Source organism: Rhinatrema bivittatum, chromosome 1, assembly GCF_901001135.1.
Source record: "Rhinatrema bivittatum chromosome 1, aRhiBiv1.1, whole genome shotgun sequence".
Lineage (NCBI taxonomy): Eukaryota > Metazoa > Chordata > Amphibia > Gymnophiona > Rhinatrematidae > Rhinatrema > Rhinatrema bivittatum.
The window spans coordinates 826,561,680-826,581,467 of NC_042615.1; positions in this window are offsets into that span (position 1 = coordinate 826,561,680).

Genomic DNA, 19,788 nt, shown 5'->3' on the forward strand with positions numbered 1-19,788 from the left:
CCATGGACAGCTTGACGTTACCGGCCCTGACAACAGCCCAATGCCAGGTTTTAGACGCGCCTATTACGGAGGGGGAAGTGACTGCTGTCATCAAGTCGCTTAAACTGGGCAAATCGCCCGGGTTGGACGGCTTCTCCGGGGCTTACTATAAAAAATTTGCTAGTACTTTGGTGGGGCCTCTGACTGAATATTTTAATAGCTTGAGGGAGGGGGGATGTATTGAATCCCAAGCCAACACTGCGGGGGTCACCGTACTCGCTAAACCGGGTCGGGATCCCATGTTGTGTAGCTCTTACTGCCCAATCTCCCTTATTAATGTGGATTTAAAAATTTTGGCACGACTTCTAGCTGTGCGTCTTAATCAATTCTTGCCGGGATTGGTGCATTCAGACCAAGTCGGCTTTGTCCCACAAAGAATGGCGGCTGACAACATTCGAAAGTGCTGGATCTAGTGTGGTGGGTAAAGAAGGAGCGTATCCCGGCCGTGCTACTTTCTTTAGATGCTGAAAAAGCCTTTGACCTCGTGCACTGGCCGTTTTCATTTCACACCTTGGAGAAATTCTCCTTCGGGCCCTTCTTTATCAAATGGATTCAAAAGTTATACGATTTGCCTAAAGCTAAGGTCAAGGTTAACAATGGCTACGGTCCGGCATTTAACATCGGTAGGGGTACGAGGCAGGGGTGCCCGCTTTCCCCACTGCTGTTTGCCCTATATATGGAACCCCTGACCACTAAAATTCGAGCATCCTCGGCTATACGGGGCGTACAGCTGGGATCGTCTCAATACACTCTCTCACTCTTCGCGGATGATGTGTTGCTTACCCTGACGGACCCAGAACGCTCCCTGGCGGGCGTTATGGGGGAACTTATGTCCTTTAGTAGTGTTTCAGGCCTCAAGGTGAATACTGACAAATCAGAGCTGCTTAATATTAACCTGGACCCGCTGACTGTGCAATCCCTTAGGGTGACGTTTCCCTTCAAATGGGCCAAGGCCAAGATTAAGTACCTGGGGGTTCAGATCTCTTCCACTTTATCTGAATTATTTGCCTTGAATTATATCCCCCTGGTACAAAAAATTACCATAGATATGAGTAGGTGGAACAAGAGCAGCTTTTCGTGGTTGGGCAGGATTGCCATTGTTAAGATAAGCATTCTGCCCAAGTTGCTATACCTCTTTGGCTCTTTGCCAGTGTACATTCCATCACCGACCCTCCGCAATTGGCAAAAGAAAATCTTTGATTTCATATGGCGGAGACGGCCGCCGCGGCTGGCCAGGCAGGTTCTTTACTTGCCTAAGAATCGAGGCGGCCTGGGGGTACCCAACCTCTCAAAGTACTACGCTGCAGCTCAATTGAGGGCCATTATAGACATTCACCGCCAGACTTCGGTGAAGCAATGGGTACTAGTGGAACAAACCATGGTGGGACCTATGGCGCTCACGGCCATGCCTTGGCAACCCCGTAGTACCTGGAGACCCTTGCATTGTACACCGTGGGCGTTGTCAGTTACCAATATGGTGTGGTCACATTGCCGTAAAGGTCTGCTGGGGGATAGTCTGTTTTTCTACCAAACGTCTTTATTGCATAATGTTCTCTTCCCAAGCGGCTTTCAAACTTTGCAGTTCCGCGAGTGGCGGGAGAAAGGGATCACCTCGATGGGGCATCTAATCTCACAGGGGGTACTTTACTCCAGAGACCAGTTCTTCGAGCGCTACCATCTCGATCATCATGATTATTTAGCATACGCTCAGGTTTCTCATTACCTGCAGGGGTTGCTAAAGGCGGGCTCCCTGAGAGAGGGCCGTTCATTATTCGAGATTTATTGCCAGCACAGTGATAAACTGCAGGGAGCAATTTCTAAATTGTATCAGTTGCTTTCCCCCATGCCAGTTGAGAGGTGCTCCTTTATAGCCAAGTGGGAAGCGGACATAGGCAAGCCTCTGGAGCAGCAGACATGGGAAGCTGTCTTTAATAATGCCAGGAAGTGTTCCATTTCGGCCAAAATGCAAGAAAATTGTTACAAAATTATTTATAGGTGGTACCTAACGCCTGTACGCCTACACCGCTTTTCACCCTCTGTGTCAGATAAATGCTGGAGAGAGTGTGGGCAGGGGGGAACATTTCGACACATTTGGTGGGACTGTCCGCTCCTTGTCCCCTTATGGGATTTGGTCTTCACATGGTTGTCAAAGGTCCTGGGAATCACACTGTTGGGTAAATTGGAAACCGCTCTGCTAAACATTTTTCCTGACAATGTTGATAAATCGATGCAAAAATTTTGTATGCAAATGTTTATTGCCACGCGAAGCCAGATCGCTCTGCATTGGAAGTCCTCCCGGATTCCGAAGCTACATGACATTGTGGACTTGTTACATCATTATCAACAAATGGCCTTTTTGACGGCTACTAAACATAACAAATTACCATCTTATTATAAGACTTGGAAGCCTTTTCGGGACTATGAATCTCGGTGATGATCAGCAAGACGTTGGGGAGCTCTTTTGGGTGAGAGGCGGTCGGAGGAGCCGTGTCCAGGGGCGGGTCTCGTGCTTGAGGCTTGCTCTGGGATTACTGGTACACTGTACCCCGTTGAGAGCATAGTGTCCGGGATTATGCGTCTGGTCCTGAGTTCCTCATTTCCACCTTGTGTACCGTGCATGTTTGTATACCTATTTGCTATTCTGGTCTTCTCGTGTATACTGCCTAAATGCTTGGTTCGCGACTTAAGGATATCCCATCCTCGGGGGCAAGGGGGGGAGGAGGAGAGGGAACTGGGTGGGGTTTTTGGAATTCCTAACCATGGTATATGATGTCATGAGCTTGCTTATATGTTTTGGTTCTTTGTTACATGGTTGTTGAAAACTAATAAACTTTAAATTAAAAAAAAAAAAAAAAAGGATTGGATAAGTTCTTGGAGGAGAAGTCCATTACCTGCTATTAAGTTCACTTAGAGAATAGCCACTGCCATTAGCAATGGTTACAAGGAATAGACTTAGTTTTTGGGCACTTGCCAGGTTCTTGTGGCCTGGATTGGCCACTGTTGGAAACAGGATGCTGGGCTTGATGGACCCTTGGTCTGACCCAGTATGGCATTTTCTTATGTTCTTATGTTCTTATGAATCGGTTATTTAGTCTTTCAGATAATAGAAAGACTAGGGGGCACTCCATGAAGTTAGCATGAGGCACAATTAAACTCTGGAATTTGTTGTCAGAGGATGTGGTTAGTGCAGTTAGTATAGCTGTGTTTAAAAAAGGATTGGATAAGTTCTTCGAGGAGATGTCCATTACCTGCTATTAATTAAGTTGACTTAGAAAATAGATACTGCTATTACTAGCAACGGTAACATGAAATATGTTTTTGTATTACTAATTTATTGTTTTTGTTGATTATATTTATCACTCATTACTGTTATAGTTTAATTCTGCCCTATCTTCCATCTTCCATTTTTTTACGCTCCCTGTTTTAATGTAACTTGTCATTTCTACATATATATTAATTGGTTTCCCCCTGTTCCATTGTAAACCGGTACAATAACACCTGGTCTTGAGTATCGGTATAGTAAAAGAATTTAAATAAAAATAAATAAATAAAATATATTTAGTTTTTGGGTACTTGCCAGGTTTCTTATGGCCTGGATTGGCCACTGTTGGAAACAGGATGCTGGGTTTCATGGACCCTTGGTCTGACCCAGTATGGCAATTTCGTATGTTATACTACTGCAAGAGGAGGCAGGAGCAGTGACTGGGAGAAAGAAGTGCAGTGCCTGCCCTCCCCAGCAGCTCATTGGTCAGATAGTCCACATCCAGCCAATGGAATGCAGGGGGACGTTGGAACAATAGAAACGAGACAGCATGGAGCTCTCAGTTCCCAATCTGCAGTAGTACAGGAGACAATACCGGAGGTGCTCAAGCAGCTACAGAACCCTCAGAGCTGCTGTGAAACTTCTGCTGGGAGAAAACTAACAGGGTAGTTTCACTGTTACAGATCACATAGAATGACCCCCTGATGACAGCTACACGGGAATGTTGAAAAGAGATCATTTGTGGGATGTCCAATTATGTTTTTATAGAACTAACAGGGTCGTTTCACTGTTACAGATCACATAGAATGACCCCCTGATGACAGATACATGGGAATGTTGAACAGAGATCATTTGTGGGATGTCCAATTATGTTTTTATAGAACTAACAGGGTCGTTTCACTGTTACAGATCACATAGAATGACCCCCTGATGACAGATACATGGGAATGTTGAACAGAGATCATTTGTGGGATGGCCAATTATGTTTTTATAGAACTAACAGGGTCGTTTCACTGTTACAGATCACATAGAATGACCCCCTGATGACAGCTACATGGGAATGTTGAACAGAGATCATTTTTGGGATGTCCAATTATGTTTTTATAGAACTAACTGGGTCGTTTCACTGTTACAGATCACATAGGATGAACCCTGATGACAGCTAGGGATGTGAATCGTTTTTGAACGATTAAAATTATAATCAGATAATTTGCCCTCACTATGTCATACGGGTGACGGTCGCCCGTATGACATATAGAGGGCAAAGGTAGTGCCGGCGCCATTTTGAAGATTGGCAATACGGCCCGCGTGCAGGAGGTCGCTCTCGGACCCCCGCAGGACTTTTGGCAAGTGTTGTGGGGGTCAGGAGCCCCCCCCCCAAGCTGGACAAAAGTCCCTAGGGGTCCAGCTGGGGTCCGGGGGCGATCTCCTGCACGCGTGACATCGGGAGCCAGGAACCAAAATGGCGCCAGCGCTACCTTTGCCCTGTCACATGATAAGGGCAAAGGGCCACCGGCGCCATTTCTCAATGCAGCCGTTGCCAGAGAGAGAGGGAGATCACGCCGGGAGCCCCCCACTGGACCCCAGGTAATTTAAAACATTTGGGGGGGGGGTGAGGGAGGGTGAGGGATTTGTTTTAAAGGTTCGGGGTGGATTTTAGGGTTTTTTGGTGTGCCGGTTTTCCCGCCCTCCCCGATTTACGAATTTTAATGATTTTTTAAAAATAAAAAACACGACGATCAGATTTCCCTCCCCCCCCCAGCCAAAATTGATCGTTAAGACGTTCGATCACACGATTCACACCCTAATGACAGCTTCATGGGAATGTTGAACAGAGATCATTTGTGGGATGTCCAATTATGTTTTTATAGAACTAATAGGGTCGTTTCACTGTTACAGATCACATAGGATGAACCCTGATGACAGCTACATGGGAATGTTGAACAGAGATCATTTGTGGGATGTCCAATTATGTTTTTATTGAACTAACAGGGTCGTTTCACTGTTACAGATCACATAGGATGACCCCTGATGACAGCTACATGGGAATGTTGAACAGAGATCATTTTTGGGATGTACAATTATGTTTTTATAGAACTAACAGGGTAGTTTCACTGTTACAGATCACATAGGATGAATCCTGATGACAGCTACATGGGAATGTTGAAGAGAGATCATTTGTGGGATGTACAATTATGTTTTGATAGAACTAACAGGTTAGTTTCACTGTTACAAATCACATAGAATGCCCACCTGATGACAGCTACATGGGAATGTTGAACAGAGATCATTTCTGGGATGTCCAGTTATGTTTTTATAGAACTAATAGGGTCATTTCACTGTTACAGATCACATAGGATGACATCCTGATGACAACTACTAGGGGTGTGCATTTGGTCCCTACGTATTGGCAATCTGCAACGGATGTTGCCATATTCGTTGTATTCGTAGGAAACGAAGCGTATCGTGATTCCCCACGAGTACATGAATTTTCGCCGAATTATTTGGCCACCAAAATAAATCAATTTAAACAAACCCCCCACCCACCTGACCCCTCCCCCCAAGACTTACCAAAACTCCAGCGGGGGGTCCGGGAGCCATCCAGCGGGGGTGTCCGGGAGCCATCCCCTGCACTCTCACACCCTCAGTATCGGTTTCATCATGGCGCCAATAGCCTTTGACCTACTATGTCACAGGGGCTACCGGTGCATTTGGTCAGCCCCTTTCACATGGCCATCGGTGCCAGCTTGTGCTCCTACCATGTGACAGGGGCTGACGAATGACACCGCTAGCCCCTGTGACATAGAATGGGCAAAGGCTATCGGCGCCATTTTGATTACTGGCAGCTGATGGCCCGAGGGTAGGAGATCACTCTGGGACCCCCGCTGGAACCCCAGGGACTTTTGGCCATCTTGGTGGGGCCTCCTGACCCCCACAATACTTGCTAAACGTCCAGCAGGGGTCCGGGAGCGACTTCCAGCACTCTGGCCGTCGGATGCCAGTAATCAAAATGGCGCCAATCGTCTTTGCCCATACTATGTCACAGGGGCTACCGGTGCCATTGGTCAACCCCTGTCACATGGTAGGAGCACAAGATGGCGCCGATGACCATGCAACAGGGGCTGACCTATGGCACCGGTAGCCCCTGTGACATATTAGGTCAAAGGCGATCTGCGCCATTTTGAGTACTGGCATCCGACGGCCGGAGTGCAGGTCGCTCCCAGACCCACGCTGGAACTTTGGCAAGCCTTGTGGGGGTCAGGATGCCCCCCCAAGCTGGCCAAAAGTCCCTGGGGGTCCCGGAGCGATCTCCTGCCCTCGGGCCATCGGCTGCCAGTAATCAAAATGGTGCCGATAGCCTTTGCCCATACTATGTCACAGGGGCAACCGGTGCCATTGGTAAGCCCCTGTCACATGGTAGGAGCACAAGATGGCACCGATGGCCATGTGACAGGGGCTGACCAATGGCACCGGTAGCCCCTGTGACATAGTAGGTCAAAGGCTATTGGTGCCATGATGAAACCGGCACCGAGGGTGTGAGAGTGCAGGGGATGGCTCCCGGACCCTCCGCTGGACCACCTGGGAGTTTTGGTAAGTGTTGGGGGTCAGGAGGGTGGGGGGTTGTAGTTAATTTTAATTTTAGCTGGGACACGAATAGAAATCGCCGTATTAACGCATCGGGGCGCCATATGGTTGAATGCAACGTATCTGCTCCCCGAGGAATCCGAATCCCGAATGCAACATATGGCGTCCCTCTGCACATCCCTAACAGCTAGATGGTAATGTTGAACAGAGATCATTTGTGGGATGTACAATTATGTTTTTAAAGAACTAATAGGGTAGTTTCACTATTACAGATCATATATGATGACCCTCTGATGACAGCTACATGGGAATGTTGAACATAGGTCATTTCTGGGATGTCCAATTATGTTTTTATAGAACTAACAGGGTCGTTTCACTGTTACAGATCACATAGAATGACCCCCTGATGACAGCTACATGGGAATGTTGAACAGAGGTCATTTGTGGGATGTCCAATTATGTTTTTATAGAACTAACAGGGTCGTTTCACTGTTACAGATCACATAGGATGATGACCCCCTTTAGGAGCAGGACTGGCAGCGGCAGCAGCAACGAACAGGACCGGCGGCGGTGGCGGCGACGACGAGCAGTAGCCGCGGCGGCGGCGGCGACGCGCACGCGAGAGGCAGGGAGGAGCAATAGTGGCGGCAACGCGCGCGCGTGCGAGAGAGAGAGGCAGGGAGGAGCAGTAGCGGCGGCAGCGTGCAAGAGGCAGGGAGGAGCAGTGGCGACGCGCGCGCGCGGGAGGGAGGGACACCCCCTGTCTGCCAGTTGTGGATGAGCTGGGAGGGGAGTGAGTGAGGATAGGGGAGGAGAGAGTGAGCAGAGGGGAGTAGGAAGAGAGTGAGATGGGAGAGGTGGGAGGGAGGGGGAGAGAGTGAGATGGGAGAGGTGGGAGGGAGGGGGAGAGAGTGAGATGGAAGAGGTGGGAGGGATGGGGAGAGAGTGAGGTGGGAGAGGTGGGAGGGAGGGGGAGAGAGTGAGGGGGGAGGTGAGGGGGGAGGTGAGGGGGTGAGGTGAGGGAGAGTGAGGGTGGGAGAGGTGGGAGGGGGAGAGAGTGAGGTGGGGGGAGGTGAGGGGGGGGAGGGAGGGGGAGACAGTGAGAGGGGGGGAGGTGAGAGGGAGGGAGGAGAGATAGAGAGGAGGTGGGGACGGTAGAGGAGGGAGGAGGAGAGAAGAGAGAGAGGGAGGGAGGAGAGAGAGAGGGAGGTGGGGGGATGTGAGAGGGAGGAAGGAGAGAGAGAGGGAGATGGGGGAGGGAGGAGAGAGAGGGAGGTGGGAGGGAGGAGAGAGAGAGGGAGGTGAGAGGGAGGGAGGGAGGGAGAGAGAGGGAGGTGGGGGGAGGGAGTGGAAAGGAAATGGATCAAATTTTTTTTTTTAATGTAGCCCGTTGTTACAGGCTTAACGGCTAGTGTTTTTATAGAACTAACAGGGTCGTTTCACTGTTACAGATCACATAGGATGACCCCCTGATGACAGCTACATGGGAATGTTGAACAGAGGTCATTTGTGGGATGTCCAATTATGTTTTTATAGAACTAACAGGGTCGTTTCACTGTTACAGATCACATAGGATGACCCCCTGATGACAGCTACATGGGAATGTTGAACAGAGATCATTTGTGGGATGTACAATTATGTTTTTATAGAACTAACAGGGTAGTCTCACTGTTACAGATCACATAGGATGACCCCCGTGATGACAGCTACATGGGAATGTTGAACAGAGGTCATTTGTGGGATGTACAATTATGTTTTTATAGAACTAACAGGGTAGTTTCACTGTTACAGATCACATAGGATGACCCCCTGATGACAGCTACATGGGAATGTTGAACAGAGGTCATTTGTGGGATGTACAATTATGTTTTTATAGAACTAACAGGGTAGTTTCTCTGTTACAGAGCACATAGGATGACCCCTGATGACAGCTACATGGGAATGTTGAACAGAGATCATTTGTGGGATGTACAATTATGTTTTATAGAACTAACAGGGTAGTTTCACTGTTACAGATCACATAGGATGACCCCCTGATGACAGCTAAATGGGAATGTTGAACAGAGATCATTTGTGGGATGTACAATTATGTTTTTATAGAACTAACAGGGTAGTCTCACTGTTACAGATCACATAGGATGACCCCCTGATGACAGCTACATGGGAATGTTGAACAGAGATCATTTGTGGGATGTACAATTATGTTTTTATAGATTGATGTTGGGGGTGGGAAGGAGGGGAAGCTGCTGATTGTGATTGAGTTAATTATCAAAGTCTTGGAGGGAGGGAAGAGAATGGTTCTGGGCCAGTGCCCTGGATCATTTAGGTGCCTAACAATGCCTCTGCCCAAAGTGATTAAAATAGAAAGGGGTAAGAATGACAATAGCAGGACTGACCAATGCCAGGACAGCTCTGTAGCCTGACAGATGCTAGGAAGGGGAGTTAGGAATAATCATCTCTGATGAGCTGCAGGTTCTCAGTCAGTGTAATGAAAAGGAAAGGTCCTGCTTAGGGGCATGGGAAGAGAACCAGTGGGATATAAGATGTAATTATTCTCCATATGCAGGACGCTGGGGAGACCCACCCTGAGCTCTGTGCTCAGTCCTGGAGGCAGAAGCTGTATAAGGACATAGGGACCTGATCATTACATCTGTGTGTTAGAATTAACAGGCACGGTGCTAATTATCATGCTATGTTCTAAGCCCCTAATGCAGGGCAGCAATTGATATTTAATGCCTACGGTTATGCATTAACTATTCAGCGGGCATCCTGCCATTCACAGTTACACTGACATTCAGTCCCTGCACAGCAGATCCCCATACACCCTGCTCTCAGCATTCTGGGCATTTGTATGCAAATGATCCCATGAAGTGTCCCCTCAGCAATTCTCTGCCTCCATTAGTGTGAAAGGCCAGACCAGGAAATATGGAGGTTTCTGCTCCATATTCTGTAATAATTTAAAGGTTACTTACCCTGATAGCAGAGGCTCAGGGACACCACCAGAAAGGCAACTGCAATCTTCATGGCTGGGATGGTTGTATATTGAATCTGAGCTACAATACACAAAGGCATCTGAGTAGAGAACTCTGTGCTGAGAGCTCCTAAATATACTATGAATGCCCCCCAAGCGCCGCCCAGGACCTCAGGTGACAGCTCACCTGCTGTCGTCATCTGGGAGATCTTAAGATTCTGTACAAACATGGAACATTGTGCAAATGTCAATATTCTGCATCTGTACGAAATATAGAGAGAAATTCATCACAGTGGTCTCCCGAGGCTGTGTCCACCTTCCGGGAGCTGAAGGAGGCATTCCTACAAGAGCCATGCCTGCTCCATCCCGACCCCCAATGACCCTTCCCCATCAAAGTGGATGCTTCTAACGTTGGTGTTGGTGCAGTCCTCAGCCAGCATTCAATTAACCACACCTTGCACCCATATTCATTCTTCTTCTGATGCTTCTCCCCAGCTGAGCGTAATTATGGAATCGGGGAAAAAGGAATTGCTGGTGTTTAAACTGGCTTTCGAAGAGTGGCGTCCCTGGCTCAAGGGAGCACAACACCAAATCACCATATACACTGACCATAAGATCCTCGAGTTCCTATACCACGCTCAATGACTTAACCTTAGGCAGGCCCGCTGGTCTCTTTTTTCACTCGGTTAAATTTCTTACTACGATACCGTCCAGCCAATAAGAACGTCCGAGCTGATGCTCTCTCTTATTCATTCACCAGAGATGATGTTCCAGACTTTCCATGGTACATCATTGATCCAACTAAAGTACTCATCTCCGCTACACTCACAGTGCCATCCGGGAAGACTGTGGTTCCCCGACCTCTTCACAAAAAATTATCCACTGGGCGCATGATTCGTTACTCACAGGCCATCCTGGACAAGCTAGAACTCTCTTTACTCTTCAGGGGTTCTATTGGTGGGCAACCATGAAGAAGGATGCCCAAGTGTAGGTGGAATCATACCCAACTTGCGCTCATCAGAAGCTGCCGGCAGGCTGTCCTTGGGGTCTCCTACAACCTCGTCCTGCACCTAGTGAGCCGTGGACACATATAGCCATGGATTTCATTGTGGATCTACCTCTTTCCAGTGGCAATAACACCATTTGGGTCACTGTGGACCGATTTTCAAAGATGGCTCACTTTGTGGCATTACCTGGTCTTTCTTCAGCCCCAGAGTTAGCTAAACCTTTTATCCGTCACATTTTCCACCTCCACGGAATCCCGAGACACATACTGTTTGATCAGGGGGGTGGAGGGGTTCAATTTATTGCCAGGTTCTGGAGATCACTTTGTAAAATGTTCAACATCTCCTTGGATCTCACATCGGCCTATCACTCACAGGCCAATGGCCAGGCAGAGAGGACAAACCTGAAACCCTGAAACAGATCCTTCAGGCGTTCGTAAACTCTTGGCAGAATGACTTGTCTGACATTGCCCTGGGCCGAGTTCGCCCTAAACTCCCATCAGTCTGCATCTACTGGGTCATCACCCTTCCAAGTAGTGTATGGCCGCCAGCCTCTGCTTCCTCATCCAATTCCTCTGTTTGTACCTTCTCCGGCAATGCAAGCCTCTGCACAAGAGCTGCACCAACTGTGGGTACACACCAAACAACTTCTACAGCAAGCTGCCCTGAAATCCGAGAAATCCATTACCTGCTATTAAGTTCACTTAGAGAATAGCCACTGCCATTAGCAATGGTTACATGGAATAGACTTAGTTTTTGGGTACTTGCCAGGTTCTTATGGCCTGGATTGGCCACTGTTGGAAACAGGATGCTGGGCTTGATGGACCCTTGGTCTCACCCAGTATGGCATTTTATTATGTTCTTAAGTTCTACGATGCCCATCATCGGGCAGCCCCTCAGTTGAACCCCGGAGTCAAGGTGTGGCTCAGCACTCACTTTATTTGCTTAAAACTGCCTTCAGCTCGCTTCATTCCCAGATACATCAGGCCTTTCCCCGTACTTCACTGGCTGGGCCCGGTCACTTAGAGCCGTCGTCTACCCTCATCGCTTAAGATCCATAACGCCTTCCACATCTCACTTTTAAAGCCACTCTTTCTATGTGAATTCTCCAAGAAACCTCCTGAGCCCCAACCTCTGGCCTCAGAGGAAGATATAACATATCAATTTGAGGACATCTTGGAATTCAGGAAGCGCGGAAGCGTTGGGAATATCTGATCTCGTGGGAAGGATTTGGTCCCGAAGAGAACTCCTGGGAGCCTGCAGTCAATATCCTTGACAAAGAAAGTCAAAATCCCCGGAGAGGGGCCCTAAGAAGGGGGGTACTGTTAAACCCGTCGGTCGCAGATGGCTGCAACCGCTCATGCTCACTTCCTTCTGTTCAAACTTGACTCCGTTAGATAGTCTTGCAGCTGCCACCAGTTGTCGCCAACCTGCCTAACGCTCCTACGCCTCCCTGGACACATAGACGCTGCCGACCGCCATATTTCCTTCAGAATACCGTAGGCGCGCGCACGTGCGCGTGAACATACCAGTCTTAAGCACGTCATGGTGGGAACCTCAGAGGCATTCCCCTCTGGATGACGTCATCCCTCTAGGACATTTAAGCCAACTAGCCCTGCCTACCTACGACTTGGCAAGGCATTCCCTCATTGCTGATTCCGCCTTGCTTACAAGAAGGACCATTTGTTCCAGTTCCTGCTTCCTTGGCGTGAGGTGTCCTGGGTACCCACTTCTTGGGAGCCCTCTCTTCATCTCTGGCTATCCGTTTCTCAGAGGGCCTGATGCCCTGGACTTCTGCCTGCCTCATTCCCCGGGGCTTCCCTGGAACCATTGCTACTCCTGCCATGAGTACCCCGCTCTGCGGACAATTATCATCTTTACTGAGGACCTCATCGATATTCCCCACTCTGCGGACCATTACCATTTCTACTGAGGGCCCTTTTCGGTGTACCCCACTCTGCAGAACATTACTATATCTACTGAGGACCTCATCGGTATACCCTGCTCTGTGGATCATTGCCATATCTACTGAGAACCTCATCTGTGTACCCTGCTCCATAGACCACTGCCATCTCTATGGAGGACTTCTTCGGTGTACCCCACGCTGTGGACTATTACCATATCTACTGTAGACCCGCATTGGTGTATCCCGCTCTGCGGACCATTGCAGTACCATCTATCCTCCTTGGGTATTCCTCATTCCACAGACCTGTCACACCTCTGTGTCTGTGGGACTTTGCTCTTGCTCCCTCCGCTCTGCGGGTAGTACTGCTCTACCTCTTTAATAAAGACTCTAGACTTGTACTGTGTCTGAAGTCAGCTGAGACCTCGCTTCCCGAAGGTGAGGCTCATGGGGCTCCTCCGCATGGGTGGTACCATTTGTCACCTTGGCCCAGGGCCCACACACCCACAGATCCTAACATGTATTGAGTAACATAGCCGTGCCGCTGAATGTACATTGTTACTTAGCCGCATAAGTTCTAATCAGTTACATTACTTGAACGTCCACTTTTGAATAACCACCCCATTTAAACCTAAATGAATGCATTCAAACATAGCTAATTAGGTTTAAAGTTATCTGGCAAAAGGTAGCCAGATAATTCTATCCTTTGATATGCAGTAGGACATTAATCCCATTGAATTTACTGGTTAGCTTCTCTGACTAATTTTACCTGGTTAAGTAATCCATTGTCAGAATATTTGAATATTGGTCTCTTCGTTATCAAAACCATGATTATATTAATTAGGTTAAACTAATTTTGGACTCTGAAAGGCGAATAACAGGAAATATTCAGGTATTTAACAATAGCACTAATAATAAGGGCAGAGTAAATATTCAGACCAAAATGGTATTTGAGGTGGGCAGGAACGGCAGCTGTCATAGAAACTCCACTAATGTCCTCCTCTCCACCCATAACCATGCCCAGGAATACTGTCTCCCAAATATATACCTGCTAAACATTATGTCTGCAAACATCACTTTTTCTTGACTTGTCATTACCAGCACCACTAGGGAGATCGCCCAGCTGTTACCCAAACATGCTTGAGCACCTGCAGGTGGCTGTTTCTCATCTTTTCTGCCATTCACTGGGAGAGCAGCATTGCCAAACTGCCACCCATGTAATGGTCCATGCTTATTGCGAACTGCTTCAATCTTATATTTGTAAATCATCACATAAATCTATATAACTGAATAAAATAAATAGGTGACCTGCTGCTACCAATTATACCTGTGACATATCAAAACCCTGCTGCTACTCCTTGCTGTTCAGTCTTGCAATCTCTCTCACGGAGCTCTAAACAGTTGCAGTTCCAAATTGGTTTTGCTGCCTGCTCCTTTGGTCCTGTACCTTGGACATGAGAGTTTCCACACCTGAAAACGAAAAATGAACAAAGCACTCCCCTATTTCTTTAACCTGCATCTCCCTTCTGCAGGGCATTGCACACGGTATCTGTCCTAAGTCTGCTTGAGTTCTGCTCTGGTAATGGTTTTCTAATTATCAATCCTACTATTACCCTTTGAATAAATAATTTGGAAACCTCTCACTCCTCCAGCTTAATGTCCTGGTGCTTTATCCATGAGTTCCATTTTCTAAAAATGCTTCCTTTTTGTACTTCATTAAATCTGAGAGATATGTAAACGTTACTGTAATGTCTCCTTTTTCCTTTAACTTTCAGTGAGTCACTCTGAGTGCCTGAAGCCTCTCCATGTTGGGAATCTTTTCCATTTTGCTACTCCCATTGACGCCGGTGTGTGTCAACATCACGACACTCCCACAGCCGCACAGCTCTCTTGGCTCCCTGTGGAAGTGATGTTGGCATGTATACTATTATTTTTATTCCTAAGGTAAATATGAAAGCAAAGCTGGAACAAACCATGATGTGAATGAAAGCATGATGTGCAGTACATCTCTGATCAGAAGCAGGGACGCTCAGTGCATTTAGACTGGATTGATCCATGGAACAGTACAAAATATCTTTCTTGAAAATAATGAAACAGTGAGCAAATCCTGTACTTACAAGGAAAGACCATCTTTCTTAGAACTGTACATAACAAGGTAAGAACATAAGAAATTGCCATGCTGGGTCAGTCCAAGGGTCCATCAAGCCCAGAATCCTGTTTCCAACAGAGGCCAAACCAGGCCACAAGAACCTGGCAAGATCCCATGCTACTGATGCAATTAATAGCAGTGGCTATTCCCTAAGTCAACTTGATTATTAGCCGTTAATGGGCTTCTCCTCCAAGAACTTATCCAAACCTTTTTTGAACCCAGCTACGCTAACTGCACTAATCAGATCCTCTGGAAACAAATTCATTGTGCATTGAGTGAAAAAGAATTATATCCAATTAGTCTTAAATGTGCTACTTGCTAACTTCATGGAATACCCCCTAATCCTTCTATTATTCAAAAGTGTAAATAACCGATCCACATCTACTCGTTCAAGACCTCTTATGATCTTAAAGACCTCTATCATATCCCCCCTCAGCCATCTCTTCTCCAAGCTGAACAGCCCTAAGCTCTTCAGCCTTTCCTCATAGGGGAGTTCTTCCATCCCCTTTATCATTTTGGTTGCCCTTCTATGTACCTTCTCCATGCAGCTATATCTTTTTTGAGATGTGGCTACCAGAATTATACACAGAATTCAAGATGTACACATATCTAATGATGATGCATGTTATAATCAGTCCTAAAAAGTCTTTGTCCCAATGTTTTGATAAAGTAACCAATGGCCAAATACTAATCAGACATTTAATCACCAAAGATTTAGTGACACATATATCCGGGAGAGGGTTTTAAACCAATAGTATGACACTAATCTCTGTAAGTTTGTATAAGATCCAACCAACTCCCCACAATTAGACAAATATGATAAGCCAAGATACTATGTTGCCTCATGCTGTAGTTACACTACACTATTCTAAAGATCAAAATCACAGAAGATATAGAAATACATGGTTTAATGGAACACAACCAGCATGGGAAGTCTTGCCTCACAAATATGCTACAGTTTATTGAAGGGAGATAATAAACATATGGATAAAGGTGAACTGGTCTATGTAGTCTATTTGGATTTTCAGAAAGCGTTTGACAAATTCCCTCATATGATGTCCATGCTTATTGCAAATTGCTTTAATCTTATATTTGGTATATATTTGGAATAAAATATAGAAACATAGAAATGACTGCTGAAGAAGACCAAATGGCCCATCTAGTCTGCCCAGTAAGCTTTCACACTTATTTTTTCTCATACTTATCTGTTACTGTTGGCCCTTATTAGTAACTTTTTGGTTCTAGTTACCTTCCACTCCCATTTCTTACTTATTTTTTTCTCATATTTATCTGTTACTCTTGGCCTTTATTAGTAACTTTTTGGCTCTAGTTACATTCCACTCCCGCCATTGATGTACAGAGCAGGGCTGGAGCTGCATCTAAGTGAAGTATCTAGCTTAATTGATTAGGGGTAGTAACCACCGCGATAAGCAAGCTACTCCCTTGCTTGTTTACCTAGCCTGTGCAATTCAGTCTTTGTTGATTGTCTGAATATAAATCCTCTTTTCTTTATTTCCCTTGCTGTTGAAGCAGAGAGCTATGCTGGATATGCATTGAAAATGATCAGGCTTAATTGATTCAGGGTATTAACCGCCATAACAAGCAAGCTACACCCACGCTTATTAGTTTATCCAGACTATGCAATACGGTCCTTGTTGGCTATTGGCTGAATGTAAGTCCTCTTATGTTCATTCCCTCCTGCCGTTGAAGCAGAGAGCTATGCTGAATATGCATTGAAAGTGAAGTAACAGGCTTATTTGGTTTGGGATAGTAACCACCGCAACAAGCAAGCTACTCCCCCGCTTTTTTCTGAATGCAAATCCATTTTTCCACCTTTCCTCTTGCTGTTGAAGCATATTTATTTATTTATTTATTTATTTATTTTATATACCGACATTCATAGAAACATAGAAACATAGAAATGAAGGCAGAAGAAGACCAAATGGCCCATCCAGTCTGCCCAGCAAGCTTCACACATTTTTTCTCTCATACTTATCTGTTTCTCTTAGCTCTTGGTTCTATTTCCCTTCCACCCCCAGTTTTAATGTAGAGAGCAGTGATGGAGCTGCATCCAAGTGAAATATCTAGCTTGATTAGTTCGGGGTAGTAGCCGCCGCAATAAGCAAGCTACACCCATGCTTATTTGTTTTACCCAGCCTATGTTATACAGCCCTTATTGGTTGTTTTTCTTCTCCCCTGCCGTTGAAGCAGGGAGCTATGCTGGATACGCGTGAAGTATCAGTCTTCTCCCATGCTGTTGAAGCAGAGAGCCATGCTGGATGTGCATCGAAAGTGAAGTATCAGGCACATTTGGTTTGGGGTAGTAACCACCATAACAAGCCAGCTACTCCCCATTTTGTGAGTGCGAACCCTCATTTTCTCCCCTGCCATTGAAGCAGAGAGCTCTGCTGGATGTGTGAAGTATCGGTTTTTCTTCTCCCCTGCCGTTGAATCAGAGAACTATGCTGTATATGCATTGAAAGTGAAGTATCAGACTTATTTGATTTGGGGTAGTAACCGCCGTAACAAGCCAGCTACTCCCCTCTTTGTGAGTGTGAATCCTTTTTTCCACATTTCCTCTTGCTGTTGAAGCTTAGAGCGATGTTGGAGTCACAGTAAGCATGTGTATGTTTATTTAATAAGGGTATTGACTCCAGGCAGTAGCCCTCATTCTGGCGAGTCACCCACTCTTCATTGGCGGCCTCTTGACTTTATGGATCCACAGTGTTTATCCCACGCCCCTTTGAAGTCCTTCACAGTTCTGGTCTTCACCACATCCTCAGGAAGGGCATTCCAGGCATCCACCACCCTCTCCGTGAAGAAATACTTCCTGACATTGGTTCTGAATCTTTCTCCCTGGAGCTTCAAATCGTGACCCCTGGTTCTGGTGATTTTTTTCCTACGGAAAAGGTTTGTCGTTGTCTTTTGATCATTAACACCTTTCAAGTATCTGAAAGTCTGTATCATGTCACCTCTGCTCCTCCTTTCCTCCAGGGTGTACATATTTAGATTCTTCAATCTCTCCTCGTACGTCATCCGATGAAGATCCTCCACCTTCCTGGTCGCCCTTCTCTGTACCGCCTCCATCTTGTCTTTGTCTTTTTGAAGATACGGTCTCCAGAACTGAACACAGTACTCCAGGTGAGGCCTCACCAAGGACCTGTACAAGGGAATAATCACTTCCCTTTTCTTACTCGATATTCCTCTCTCTATGCAGCCCAGCATCCTTCTGGCTTTAGCTATCGCCTTGTCGCATTGTTTCGCCGATCAAATGATCGGCGATCTCAATCGACATTCTCGATCTCAATCGGCATTCTCGATCGAATGAATTGTTTCATTCGATCGAGATATCACATCGGTTTCCAGGTAACAGAGAGAATAGGGTGGGTTCTGCCCTATTTTACATTGTAACATGATAACAGTTAAAACAGTTAGAATAAAACATGGTAACAGTTGAAACAAATATATGGATAAATAAACTTATAGCATATAACCTATATACATTATGACTTGTTAACGAATAGTTTGGGTGTCAGGTTGATTGGGTGAGGGTGAGTGGGTGTGGGGGTGGGATGGTAGGTGGGAGGTGGGAGGATCGGGAGGGAGGAAAGGAGGGAGAGTGGTGTGGGAGGGGGAGTTATGCATTCGTGCAGGTTAGGGGTCAGGTGGGAAGGCTTTCAAGAACAGCCATGTTTTGAGCTATTTTTTAAAGACTTGCGGTGAGGGTTAGTTTCTGAGATGTGTGGGGATAGAGCGATGTTGGAGTCGCATTAACCATGTTGGAGCGATGTTGGAGTCGCATTAACCATGCATATGTTTATTGAATAAGGGTATTAATCTCCAGGTAGGAGTTGTCATTCCCATAAGCCACCCATGCCTCTTCTCTTTATTTATTTTTATTTATTTAAACGCTTTTATATACCGACAACTGTTTGCACATCGTGTCGGTTTACATATAACAAAACCAGGGTATATATAGGCATAGCCTTTACATAGAACAAAGAACAATTTAAATACAGTAGTGAAACAAAAAACTCAATAAATTGGAGGAGGGAATCAACAGGGAGCAACAAAGGTTGGGATGGGGTGGGAACAACAATGAGGCGGTGGGGGTTATATACAGGGATTCATAAATACATACAATGTTGTTTCAGGCAATTGTTCGGGGGAGAGAAGACGGGATAAAATGAGGGGGGGGGGGCTGGAAAATTGTGATGGCTAAATGTAGGCCACAGTAGGAGAGGGGTTATCTATCGAGGGTGAAGGGGGGTAGGCTTGAAGGAAGAGCCATGTTTTGAGTTTCTTTTTGAATGTGGGTGTGGATGTTTCGGTACGTAGGTCGCTGGGCATAGAGTTCCAGAGGGATGGGCCGGCAAGAGAAAGGGCTCTATTAGTGGTAGATATAAGTCTAGTTGATTTTATAGAAGGGGCACATAGAGTTCCAAGAAGAGCGGTACGGGTAGGTCTTGAGGAGGAACGAGGAAGGAAAGGGGGGGTTAACCAGTTGTAATGTTCGTTGATGATGCTTTTGTGAATGAGGGTGAGAGTTTTATATATTATGCGTGATTGTATGGGAAGCCAGTGGAGATCAATGAGGGTGGGGGTGATGTGGTCTTTCTTGCTGACATTTGAAAGGATGCCAGCGGTGGCGTTTTGGAGAAGTTGCAATGGTTTGATATGAATGGTGGGGAGGCCAAGGAGGAGGGCATTGCAGTAATCTATTTTCGAAAATATGATAGCCTGGAGTACAGTACGGAAGTCACAGAAGAAAAGTAGGGGTTTTGAGTTTTTTAAGGGTTTGCAGTTCATAGACATCCTCTAGAATTTTTAAGGGTTTTCTCTTCATACACATCCTCTAGAATTTATGGATCCACA